Source organism: Petaurus breviceps, unplaced genomic scaffold (genome assembly GCF_028583685.1).
Source record: "Petaurus breviceps papuanus isolate PSGF00001 unplaced genomic scaffold, PetGlider_PUasm1.0 76, whole genome shotgun sequence".
In the NCBI taxonomy this organism is placed as follows: domain Eukaryota; kingdom Metazoa; phylum Chordata; class Mammalia; order Diprotodontia; family Petauridae; genus Petaurus; species Petaurus breviceps.
The window spans coordinates 44924098-44938489 of NW_027186473.1; the positions used below are offsets into that span (position 1 = coordinate 44924098).

At 35.1% G+C, this 14392-nt stretch overlaps 1 protein-coding gene across 4 annotated transcripts in view; it reads left to right on the forward strand.

Annotated features, from left to right (window-relative positions):
- Positions 1-14392, forward strand: part of IL15 (interleukin 15) — a 160444-nt gene that overhangs the window by 81136 nt on the left and 64916 nt on the right. The window lies entirely within an intron of this gene.

The following is a 14392-nucleotide window of genomic DNA, read 5'->3' on the forward strand; positions in this document are numbered from 1 at the left end:
AGATCTGTTAGAAGATGAGCAACCACAGGGCAGGTCATTGAGAAAATGTCTCCCTTAGCATTTTCCTCTTTTCCTAACTACACTTTCTAGACCCTTTTCTATTCATCCCCTTTACCAGTCAACATTCAGAAACAGTTTTTGATGTACAGACATTTGACAGCCCAGAAAGTAAATTCAGTCTTCATGCGAGTCTTCATGTGAAAGCTGGATCTCTACTTGCTGGTTATGATCCATTGTTGTTGTTGGTAAGTGTTCTTTTTCAGGTTTGGATTAAGCTAGATTTTCTCTCAAAGCCCTTCCAGATCCATGATCAAATCATATTCAAGTCACTTCTTGGCTTTATCATCCATATGAACTTCGAGAAAATCAGAGGAAAAATGCCAAAAGTGAAATCCCATCATCCTGAATTATAAGGCAAACCAGTATTTTGTGGTCATGAAATTTTGCCATATTGCCAAATTAGTGGCACCTGGAAATAAAGTAACTAATGACTTACCTCCTTGTTGTTAATTAGCAAGTTAAAGCCTGTGCTTTGAATTGATTAAGGGAAAGAAGAAAGTATCAATCACATTCCTCCTAGGTCCTGGATCCTTTTGTGAACTAAATATCTGGGTTGTTCGGGAACTGAGATAGATTTTCTCAAGGTAATGGTTCACAAATCAGAGGTTGGAAGGAGTGAGAAGAGTTACAGAGAAGTTGTTATTTGTTAATATTTCAAATTCCAGAATCTTAGAGTTGGAAAATCATCAAATTTTGCTTCTAGTCAACGTATGAATCCATTGTTGGCTAAGAAGATTCCCCATCCCCTTTTCCTGCTGCCAATGCAATCACCTAATTTGATAACCTTCTCTAGGAGTGTAATGGTTATGGAAATAGAGGTCAAAGAAATCAATATCTATATTGGTTTTTTTTGCCATTGTACTCTATCTTTGTCTGCCTACAACTGGAGAGTCGTATTTAGTTCTTGGCACCATATTTTAGGAAAAAAAACAGAGTAGCAAGAGGAAGGCAACCAGGATTAGTGAATCAATCAACAAGCATTTATTATTATTGTTATTAAGCACATGTTATGTGCCAGGAATTATGCTGAGTGCTTGGTATATAAAACAAAAAACAAATGGAAAAAAACACAGCAACAGACCCTGCCTTCAAGGAGCTTACATTCTAAAGGAAGATATAACACATGTATAAATAGGTACATACAAGATGCATACAGCATAGATGGAAGGTTACCTTAGAAGGGAAGGCACTTGAATCAGAGACTGGAAAATCATGATTAAAAAGCTTTAAGTTCCCACCATATGATTACCACTTGAAGACAGTTCCCTGGAGCCAAATCAAGCTGGTTTTTTTGGAATTTCTACTTGGAAGTAGAAATATTATTATATAGAAATATCATTATATATTATTATATGATAACAATCATAATGTGAATATTATAATATATAAATATTATTATTTAGGATCTTCTACCCTATCATAATAGAATTTATTGTAGTGGATTTTCATTTGTAGCCTCCTTTCCTTTCTCCTATAGTATAGGCATCTTGCCTTTTTTGTTGTTACAGAGACAAATGTTTATAGACTTGTAGGATCAGAGGATCATAGAAGCTGGAGGAGCTAGAGAACCTTGGTGACCATCTAATTCAATCCCAACATTTTGCAGATGAGGCGAAGAGAAGTTAAGTGACTTCTCCAAGTTCACATTTGTCTGTAATCATGAGAAACATAGGGTGGGTGGGTATAGGATTGAGAGCCACAGTCCTAAAGAAAGGCAGCATTAGCTCATGTTAAAATAAGCTCACAAGGCACTGATTGGCATCCAGTTCATCTTTATAACTCCATTTTGAATACCATTCACTTTTAACAATTATTCTCTTTAGATTTAGGGGCCATATACAGAATAAACAGGCTGAACTTTGGCAACACAAAGGTTGAATTTATGTAACTAAAGTTTTGAGAGTTAGTTTCTGCATTGCATTAAATGGTCATTTTAAAATATATTTGTTTTACTGAGTTCCTTTGAAATGGAAAGTAAAGGAGGACAGATATTTCTTGGTTTGTTGATGTAACTGGGTCAAAGAATCACGAATTTGGGCATATTAGGTCTTCTAGTCCAATCCCTTCATTTTGTAAATGAAGGAATTGAGGTACAGAGAAGTCAAATTGTTGTCCAAGGTTAAGAAAAGAGTAGAAATAGAACTGGGATTTAAACCTAGCATCTCTGCCTCTAAATCCAGGACTTTTTTTTAAAACTTTACTGTGGTTGGGTTCTATGTATAACACACATATCATATTGATATATCATATATCTTTTGCTATGAGTCCTATGGCATGTACCATATATTTACTTAAATATAATCAGATCAAGTTAGTAAGTATTTATAAAATACCTACTATGTGCCGGGCACTGTGATAAATGCTGGGGATACAAACAAAGGCAATTGTCCTTGTCCTCAGAGAGCTTTCACACTAATGAAAAGAACAACATGTAAAAAATTATGAACATGCAAGATGTGTATTTAAACATATATGCTTATAATACACACATGTTCACAATTGTTTGCATACATGCACATGTATCTATATACATTTATGTATAGCTAGCTATAGAGATAGTAAATTGGATAAAATATATCAAAAGAATGAAAACAGAAAGAGGTTTATCTTTATGCAGAAAAGGTTGTGCATTAGGTATACTGTAAAAGTCGTGGATAATTAACATAATGGTATTATACTTAAAATATCTGTTATATCACTGATGTGGATCCTTGCTCTGCCTTTGTAGCTTATAAAAATTTGTCTATAGATGACCTGGTAAATGGTGGAAAGTTGCTTTACCGCCCCCCCCAAAATAAAAAATCATTCCCATTGTCAGTCTGTTGATGAACCTCTCACTAATTACCTAGGCTGGTCCTCAGATGCAAACCAACAAAATATTACTAAATCTATACTCAAAGCCTTTCCACCTTCCTATGCCCTACCTGAATTGTGGTGACATATCCTTCAAGAACCTATGATGGGGAAGCTAGGTGGCTCAGTGAATAGAGCACTGACCCCTGGAGTCAGGAGGACCTGAGTTCATATCCAGTCTCAGACACTATCTGTGTGACCTTGGGCAAGTCACTTAACCCCAATTGCCCTGCCTTCACCCTTCCAAAAAAAAAAAGAACCTGTGGCAAGACATCCTGGGAGAACTTGAAGGGAAAATTTTTCTTCCCAATGAAAATGCTCTTTATTCAGTTAGAAATGTTGGAATAGAATTTGGTTGAGTGTTTCAGACTAGAGGTGAAAATTTAGTTATTGTTGGTATGTAAATGAAGATTCAAAGTCAGGAGAGAAAATGGTTTCTTCAAGGGAATTTATTTTAATTCAATTCAAATGAATAAGCATCTATTAAGTACCCATTACATGCAAATCCCATTTCTGCCCTCAAGAAGCTGACTTGTACTGGAGAGGATCAATGTCTCTCTCTCTGTCTCTCTCTGTCTCTCTCTCTCTCTCTCTGTCTCTCTCTGTCTCTCTCCCTCTCCCTCTCTCTGTCTGTCTCTCTGTCTCTGTCCCTCTCTCTCCCTCCCCCCCTCCCCCCCCCCCCCCCCCCCTCTCTCTCTCTCACACACACACACAATTTGGGCTCTTTTCAGTTATTAGAAATGGGAAGGGCAGGGATGAGGAGAGGTCTTATGTTGGAGATGGCAATTAAGCTGAGCCCTGAAGGAGGCTAAGAAATGTACCTGGAAGTGAGGACAGAGTACATTCCAAACATAAGGTATAAGATGCTTTATGGAATGGAGACAATATGAATTTCGTGAAAGGCTTTGTCCTTTGAAAAAATAATGGGGAAAAAGGCAAAGAAATTTATTATCCAAAGATATGATTCTTTAGAATCATTCTCCATTCCTTGGGCGTTTAGTAAAGCAGTTTTCTAAGGATTCTGATTAACTAGAGATGCAAATGCGAAAAATTAAGATAAAAATATATGCTTTGGATAAAAGATATTTTTTAAATTGTGAAACAGAGTTTGATCATAATAAAGTCAAGAAATCTAAAATGCCACAATACTCTGAAAATGAACACAAACCAAGATCTGACTCTGCAAGCCTCAGGGAGGCAAAAACAGGCATTTGAATTATGTGCATAGGATGGAGCCTTCTGACATTTATGCTTGACTAGGTGCAATAAGCTATAGGAATTATGACCAGCCCGTCACTTAGTGACAAGAAATGTGGCTATATTGTATATCTGTGGGAGTTTGCGGTTTCTGTCCATTAAAAAAAATTGGCCCCAGTCCATGGCATTATGGAAAAGTATTAAAAAACAACAATCTGAGTTCCTTAACTCGACCCAATTTAACTAAAATCGATAGAAGTAATTTGGAGGAGCCCACTAACTGGCTATAATTAATGAACCCATTTATCTGCTCAATTTGGGTAGATTACTAAAGAGTGTATTTTCCTAACTGAATTTTATTGATTGCAGGTTGAGCTGAGGTGGTTTGCTTTTACAGTAGATTTATAAAGAAGATAAGAAACCCCTGTTTGTTCCCAAATATCAACCCAGAAATTATACTGTATTTTTCTTTCAAGATGTCAATGCTCACATTGATCTTTGTTTATAATACTCCTTTGCTGAAATGTTTGCATTTTAAAATAAAATATAATTTATAAAACTATAGTTTTTAGATCCCAGGAAATGACATTCCAATTGTGGGCTTTTAAAAAGACCACATCTAGATTATTGTGTGCAACTTGTTGAGTCTTTTCAGTCTTCTCTGACTCTTCATGACCCCATTTGGGCTTGTCTTGGGAAAGATACTCAAGTGGTCTGCCATTTCCTTCCTATTTTACAGATGAGGAAACTGAGGCAAATAGGCTTAAGTGGCTTGCTCAGGGTCACACAGCTAGCAAGTGTGTGAGGCTGAGTTTGAACTTAGGAAGATGAGTCTCCCTGACTCCAGGCTGATATTCTTCATTGGTTATCTTTGACTTCTGTATCTTCCTAATTGGCAAAGTAATTGATTGGTCTGATGTCAGTTCATCCTCCAATCTCCTGTTAAATTGTTCTTCATAAGCATAGTCACCTCTTTATTTACTTAACTCCAGTGTCCCCCTATTACCTGCAGGGTCAAAGATAAAATCCTCTGTTAGATTTTTAAAACCCTTCAAAACCTGACACCTTCCTATCTTTCTGGACCTTTGATCCTTTAAACCTTCTATGTACTCTGCAATCCAGTGACACCATCCTTTTTCTTCCTTACATAAGATATTCCATCTCCTGACTCAGTACATTTTCAAGGGCTTTCACCCTGTATCTGACATTCTCTCCCTCCGCATCTCCCATCTTGTGACTTCCCTGGCTTCCTTCAAGTTCCACCTAAAATTCCACATTTCCTGATTGCCCTTAATGCTACTGCCTTCCCTCTAAGGTTATTTCCATTTTATCTAGTCTATACCTTGTTTGTACATAGTTATTTTCACATTTTCTCTCCCATTAGACTTTGAACTCCTTCAGAGCACAGATTGTAGGTTCTTACTTGTGTGTGTGTGTGTGTGTGTGTGTATCTCCAGTGCATAACACAATGTTTAGCATAAAGTAGGCACTTAATAAATGCTTGTCGAGTTGACTTTTGTTAACCCCATTGTGGACATTGAGTTATATCAATTAAACTTCCTTATGAAATAGTGTATCCTCTCTGCCCTCTGAGAAAGAGTAGAGTACATGCAATATAAACCTTTTATTGATAAAGGTCAACACCTGGAGAGAGAGATTTATGTGTTCTGATGTAATACATAGGTTCATACCTTTAGGGCCTTATTGTCCCTACAATAAATGGACCAAAGATTCTTCAGTTTAAATATGCAGACACACACATGCATACATATACAGAGACAAAGACAAAGATCAATCTTTTCTATGTGCTTTATTGTTTTCACTGTTGCTCCCCTTTGCGATCAGCTGTTACTGCTTACAATGTAACTGGCTTTAGCTATCCATTCTACCTGATACATAATTAGCATTTAATAAATGATTTCTCTCTCCTTCCCTCCTTTCTTTGCTTCCCCCTCTGTCTTATTTCCCTCTCCCTTTTTCTCCTCCTCCTCTTTCTTTCCCTTCCCTCTGCCCCCTATCCTATATGTATATAAAAAAATTAGTATCAGCTCTTTTGTGGTGGCAAAAAAAAACTGGAAACTAAGTGGATGTTCATAAATTGGAGAATAGTTGAACAAATTGTGACATAGAAATATGTTGGTATATTATGGTGGTATAAGAAATGATGAAGGGGATGGTCTCAGCGAAACCTGGGAAGACTTGTATGAACTGATACAGAGTATAGTAAACACAACTAGAAGAACAATTTTATACAACATTGTAAAAATGAACAATTTTGAAGACTTTTGTATACTGACAAAGAATGAAATGAGCAGAAACAGGAGAGCAATTTATACAATAGCAACAACATTTTACAGAGAAAACCAATTTTGAAAGCTGTAAGAAACATGATCAATGCAATGAACAGCCATGGTTCCAGAGAACCGGTTAAGAAGAAACTATACAAAACGAATCATATGGTTTTTTTAAACATGGCCAATGAGATGTTGTTTTGCTTGATTATGCATATTTGTTACAAGGAATTATTTTTTTTCCTTTTTCAATGGGGTGGAGGTTGTACAGGAAAGAAAATAGATTCCTATCAATTAAAAGATAAAACTTTAATTTAGAAGTGTAAAAAATTGTTTTTAAGTGTAAAAAAGTCAAATGCCATCTTCATTTCTTGGGGGTTGGGATGTGGAGAAAATGTTTTGTAAAACAAAAGAGTTCATAAATAGCAGCACTTTCCATTATCAGATTATTCATTTACTGTATTTTATGCCTTTGACTAAGTGATTATATAGTGAAAAACATAATTTCTGAGGCCCTCTATGTAATTCCTAGAATTTATTTTTTGTGCTTAAATACACCAGTTACACCTGCCATCCCTGTATTTTTCAACCCATTTACTCATTGCAGAGCTTTTCTTGTTCACATTCTTCCATAGCTTAGCTGAGCAAGATGTATTCAACATACCAATGTCCTTCCTCAAGGCATTTTGATATTTTGTTGAGATCGGTGTATAGCACGCTAATTGGACTGACTGCATCTGATGTCCCTTGTTGTCCATATGACCAGGCCACCTTGTCTTTTGGTTATACTTTCTCTTGATGATATCTTTATTCAGTAGTTGTTGCTGTCTTCTATAAACTGTGTGCTACATAGTAAGGATGCTATATATTCCAAGGGATTCTAGTATATCCTTTTGGGAATGATGTCATGTCTCAGTGACTGTGTTGCTTGTAAAAGAAGGAGGAAATCATGTTGCATTTTTAAATGGCATACATTTTGGACCTTCATTCAGGATGCTAATTACAGGGTCAAGCATTATATATGCATATATATAAATTGAAGGGGGCAGCTAGGTGGCACAGTGGATAGACTGCTGGGCCTGGAGTCAGGAAAATTCATCTGCCTGAGTTCAAATTCAACCTCAGACACTTACCAGCTCCTTTTGTCCTCACAACAACTCTGGGATAGAGACACTAAAAGCATTATTGTCCTAATTTCCAGGTTTGATTTTTTAATTTTTGTTTTGACTTCATTTGCTTGGGGTAAAGAGCTGTGATTTCATTGGCTTAGGAACTATTGATGAGGGTAGTATCTCTACTAATGTTTGGCATCTGTCTTTAAAAAAATTATTCTGAAATGACAAAATAAAACAAGCATTTCTATAACAGAATAGAAAAAAAGATGATTGCACATGAAATTGAAAGTCTATGATGTACTTGCTCTTCGTTTTAAATATATAATGAAGTTATTATGTAAGTTTCTTTTTTTCCCTTTCTTCTCTTCCCCACCCTAGAGATGGGGTGTGTATTTGTGTGTGTGTGTGTGTGTGTGTGTGTGTGTGCAAAACCATTCTATACATAATTCTATTTATTAGTTCTTTTTTTCTGGATGCAGATAGCAGCTTTATTCATAAGTCTTTTGTATCTAATTTGGGTATTTATAGTAGTCACAATGACTTAGTCACTCTAACTTTTTCTTAAAACAGCATTACTATTACTGTATACAACATTCTCTTGGTTCTGCTCATTTAGCTTTGAATTATTTCATGCCAGTCTATCCATGTTTTTCTAAGATCACTGAGCTCATCATTTCTTACAGCATAGTAGTATTCTATCACAATCATATACCACAACTTGTCCAGCCATTCCCCAGTTGATTGGGCATCTCTGCAATTTCCAGTTCTTTGCCACCACAAAGAGAGCTGCTATAAATATTTTAGAACATAGAGATTCTTTTCTTTTTTCCCTAATCATCTTTGAAAATAGACTTAGTAGTGATATTGCTGGGTTAAAGAGTATAGGCACTTTAATCACACTTCCAGATTGCTCTCCAAAATGATTGGATCACTTCACAGTTCTTCCCACAGTGAATTAGTGTCCCAACTTTTCCACATCCCCTCCAACATTTATCTCTTCCACGTTCTATCATTTCAGTTATAAAATGATATTTTCAAGGTTGTTTTAATTTTCATTTCTCTAATCAATAATGATTTAGAGAATATTTATATTACTATAAATTGTTTTGATTTCTTCATAGGAAAACTACCTATTCATATCCTTTGACTATCATTTGGGAATGACTTGTATTCTTATAGATTTGACAAACTTCTTTGTATATTTGAGATAAGAGAACTTTATCAGATTTTTTTTCAATTTTCTACTTTCCTTCTGATCTTGGCTACATTTGTTTTGTTTGCATAAAACATTTTAATTTAGTGTATTCAAAATTATTCATTTTATACTTCACAGTGCTCTCTGTCTCTTGTTTGTTCATAAACTATTCACCTATCCACAAGTCTGATGAGTAATATATCCTATGTTCTTTAAATTTTCTTGTAATATCTCTCTTTATATCTAGATTATATATCCATTTTAATCTTATCTTGGTAAATGACATAAGATATTGGTCTATCCCCAATTTCTGCCAGACTGCTTTCTAGCTTTCCCAACAATTTTAACCAAATAAATCCTTATCCTCAAAACCTAAGTTTTTACACTTTTCAAGCATACTATAGTCATTTGCTGCTGTAAATTGTATGTCTACTCTGTTCCACTGATCTGCCTTTCTATTTCTTAACCAGTACTAGATAGTTTTGATAATTACTTGCCTTATTACTTAGTTTAATATCTAGTACTGCTAAAACCTCCTTCCTTTACATTTTTCCCATTAATTCCTTTGATATTTTAACCTTTTGTCCTTCCAAGTGATTTTTATTATTTTTTCTAACCCAGTAAAATAATAAAGATGAGATTAATAAAATTGAGTGTAAGAAAACAATTGAATTAATAAATATAATAGGAATTACTTTTATGAAAAAATCAATAAAATAGATTGGTTAATAAGATTTTAAAAAAAGAGAGGAAAAGCAAATCACTAGCATTAAAAACAAAAAGGGTAAATATACCACTAAGGAAGATGAAATCAAAGCAATTATAAGGAGTTGTTTTGCCCAATTATATGACAATAAATTTAAAAATTGAAGTGAAATGGAAGAAAATTTACAAAAATATAATCTGTCTCAATTAGCTGAAGAAAAAATAGATATCTAAATAGACCTATTTTTAATTATTTATTTTTAGTTTTCAAAATTCACTTCCATAAGTTTTAATTTTTCTCCCCCTCCATCTCCCCTCCCCCCCAAAGATGGCTTGTAATCTGATTGGGCTGCATACATACATTCCTGTTAAACACATTTTTACATTAGTCATGTTGCATAGAAGACTTATAATGAATGGGAAAAACTATGAGAAAGAAAAAAATAGCAAAATAAAACAAGACAAAAAAGAAAATAGTCTGTTTCATTCTGCATTCTGACTCCATAGTTCTTTCTCTGGATGTGGCTGGCATTTTCTATCATGTGTCCTTTGGAATTGTTTTAGGTCCTTGCATTGCCGAGAAGGTCTAAGTCTATCAAAATCAGTCCTCCCACACTGTGGCTGTTACTGTGTGCAATGTTCTCTTGGTTCTGCTTCCCTCACTCAGCATCAGTTCATATGTCTTTCAAGGTATCTCTGAAGTCCAACTGTTCATCATTCCTTATAGCACAATAGTATTCCATTACATTCATCTACCACAACTTGTTTAGCCATTCCACAATTGATGGACATTCCCTTAATTTCCAGTTCTTGACCACCACAAAAAGAGGTGCTATAAATATTTTTGTACATGGTGGGTCCTTTTCTCATTTTTATGATCTCTTTGTGATACAGCCCTAGAAGTGGTATTGCTGGATCAAAGGGTATGCACATTTTTATAGCCCTTTGGCCATAGTTCCAAATGCTTTCCAGAATGGTTGTATCATTTCACAACTCTGCCAACAATGAGGCGTTCCAACTTTCCCACATCTTCTCCAACATTTATCATCTTCCTGTTTTGCCATGTTAGTCAATCTGATATGTGTGATGTGGTACCTCAAAGTTGTTTTGATATGTATCTCTCTAATCAATAGTGATATAGTGTATTTTTTCATTTGACTATAGATAGCTTAAATTTCTTCCTCTGAAAAGTACCCATTCATATCCGTTGACCATTTATCAATTGGAAAATTACTTGTATTCTTGTAAATTTGACCCAGTTCTCTTTATATTTTAGAAATAAAGCCTTTATCAGAGACACTGGTTGTAAAAACTCTTTCCCAGTTTTCTATTTCCCTCCTAATCTTGGTTGCATTGGCTTGCTTTGTATAAAAACTTTTCAATTTAATGTAATCAAAATTATCTTACTTGTTTTTTAGATTTTAGAAGAAGAAATAGAACAACCCATAAATAAGCTTCCTAAGAAAAAAGCACCAGGACCGGAAAGATTAACAAGTGAATTCTATTGCACATTTAAAAACCAACTAATTTCAATGTTAAATAAATTATTTGGAATAATATGCAAAGAAAGGATCCTACCAAACTCTTTTTCTGGCAACTGTTTTGCAGATCAGCATGTTAGAGAGTGGCCTGGGTCACTGACAGTTAAATCATTTGCCCAGGGTCACATAGCTCGTAGGTGCTAGAGGTGGAATTTGAACCTCATATCTCTTAGTTCTCTATCCTTTTCTGACATCCAGTTTTAAACATGAGGAAACTGAGGTTCACAGACACTGGATGACTTGAAAATGGTTACACCACTACATGGAAGAGTCTAAAATTGGATCCAGATGTTGCCCAAGTAGAACTGTAATGCTACTCTCCCTACTTTTCGATGTACAACAATCTCATGAATTATTTAGTATGAGTATAATCTCTGTTTTTTACAGGCCTGCATCTCAAGGAAGAAACTGAGTTCCTAAAAGTCCTACCTACCATTGTGTTCAGGGCTATATAGACCATGTGCCAGAAATAGATCTTAAATTCATATTTTTGACTTAAGTCCAATGCTTCACTTGTTCATTCATTCATTTGTCCCTCCCTCCCTCCCTCCCTCCCTCCCTCCCTCCTTCCTTCCTTCCTCCCTCCCTCCCTCCCTCCCTCCCTTCCTTCCTTCCTTCCTTCCTTCCTTCCTTCCTTCCTTCCTTCCTCCTTTCCTTCCCTCCCTCCCTCATTTTAAAATTCATTTTTTTACATTTTGATTTCTAAATTCTCTCCCTCTCTTTAGACCCTCCCCGACCCATTGAGAAGGCAATCAACATGATATCAATTATACATATGAAGTTATGTAAACCTTTTCCATATTAGCCATGTTGGAAAAAAGCAAGAAAAATAAATAAAAATGAAAAAAAATTGTTTTAATTTGTATTCTGAGTTCATCAGTTCTTTTTCTGGAGGTCAGTAACACTTTTCATCATGAGTCTTCTGGAATTTTCTTGGGTTATTGTGTTGATTAAACTAACTAAGTCTTTCACAGTTGATCATCGCTACAATATTGTTACTGTTTACAAGGTGCTCCGGGTTCTCTTCTCTTCACTTTGCTTCAGGTCATATAAATATTCCTAAGTTTGTCTGAAACCATCTTGTTATTTCTTATACAACAATAGTATTCCATCACAATCATATACCACAGCTTATTTAACCATTCCTAATTGATGAAATCCCTTCAATTTCCAATTCTTTGCTGCCATAAAAAGAAGTACTATAGGGAAGCTATATAGGGAAGCTAGGTGACACAGTGAATAGAGCACTGGCCCTGGAGTCAGGAGGACCTGGGTTCAAATCAAATCTCAGACACTTAAGATTTACTAGCCATGTGACCTTGGACAAATCACTTAACACCAATTGCCCTGCCTTCCCCCTCCAAAAAAAATTTTTTTTAAAAGAAGTATTATAAATATTTTTGTACACATAGGTACTTTTCCTTTTCCATTGATCTCTTTAGGTTACAGGCCTAGCGATGGTATTTCTGGGTCAAAAAGTATGTACAGTTTTATAGCCCTTTGGACATAGTTGCAAGTTGTTCTCCAGAATGGTTTGTTATTGTTTAGTTTTTCAGTTGTGCCCAACTCTTTGTGACCAAATTTGGGGTTTTCCTGGTAGAGATACTGGGGTGATTTGTCATTTCCTTCTCCATTTCATTTTACAGATGAGGATACTGAGGCCAACAAGGTTAAGTGACTTGCTCAGGGTCACACAGCTAGTACATGTTTGAAACCAGATTTGAACTCAGAGATATGAGACTTCCTAATTCCAGGCCCAGCACCCTGCCCACTGGGCCATCTAGCTGCCTTGAATGGTTGGGCCAGTTCAAAACTCTACCAACCATATTTGTCATTTTTCTTTTTTCATGTGAGCCAGTCTGATAGGTGTGAGATGGCACTTCAAAATTGTTTTAACTTGTATTTCTCTATTCAATAATGATTTAGAGCATTTTTTTTTCATGTAACTTAGATTTTGTCCTCTAAAAGTTTCCTATTCATACCCTTTGAACATTTGTCAGTGGGGGAATGAATCTTTTTTTTTTTTGGTAAATTTGTCTTAGCTCCCTATATATTTGAGAAATGAAGTAATTATTAGAGAAATTTGCTGTAAAATTCTCTCTTCACATCCCATTTTCCTGCTTTCCTTTTAGTTTTTGTTGCATTGGTTTTGATTCTGCAAACACTTTTTAATTTCATGTTATCAATATTATACCTTTTATTTCCTGTGACTCTTCTCTCTCTTGTTTGATCATAAACTCTTCCCATATCCATAAAACTGAAAATAAATTTTTCCATGCTCCCTTAATTTACTTATTATAATCATCTTTTATGTCTAAATCATGTACCTATTATAAACTGTGAGATGTTGATCTATGCCTCGTTTCTACCAGACTGCTTTCTAGTTTTCCCAGAAATTTTTGTCAAATAGTGAGATCTTGTCCCCAAAGTGTGACTCTTTGGGTTTATTAAAAACTATATTACTATGATCATTTATTGCTGTGTATTGTATACATGATTTATTCCACTGATCCTGGACATAATTTACTCTGCTGATCCACTACTATTTCTTAACCAGTACCAGATTAATTTTATTTTTTGATGATTACTGCTTTGTAATATAGTTTGAAATCTGGTACTGCTAGGCTGTCTTCCTTCACAATTTTCCCCCAGTCATTCCTTTGATATTCTTGATCTTTTGTTCTTCCGGATGAATTTTATTATTTTTGTAGCTCTATAAAATAATTCTTTGGCCATTTGATTAGTATGTAGCTGAATAATTAAAACTGATCTAGGTAGGACTGTCACTTTTATTATATTGGCTGGGCCTACACAAAAGCAATTAATTGTCTAGATAATCTCCAATTGTCTAGATTTGTCTTTACTTGTGTGAAGTATTTCGTAATTGTTTTCATACAGTTCTTGGGTGTGTCTTGGCAGATAAACTGCCAAGTATTTTATATTGTCTACATTTATTTTAAATGGCATTTCTTTTTCTACCAGTTCCTACTTGGTTCTGTTGGTGTAGAAAAGCTGATGATTTATATGGGTTTATTTTATGTCCTGCAAATTTGCTAAAGATGTTAATTGTTTCACTAGTTTTCTAATTGATTCTGTAGGATGCTCTAAGTATAACATCATGCCATTTACAAAGAGTGATAGTTTTGTTTCCTTATTGCCTGCTTTTGTTTCTCCAATTTCTTCTTATCTTCTTGCTATAGCTAGCAGTTCTAGAGCAATATTGAATAATGATGGTGATAATGGGGGCTAACTTCACCCCTGATCTGACGGGTAGACTCCTATTTTATTCTTATGACAGATAATGATTGCTCTAAATTTTAGATAAATACTACTTTTTGAGAAAGACTCCATTTATTCCTATGCTTCCTAGTGTTCTCAATAGGAATGGGTATTGTATTTTATCAAAAGCTTTTTCTGTGTCTATTGACATAATCA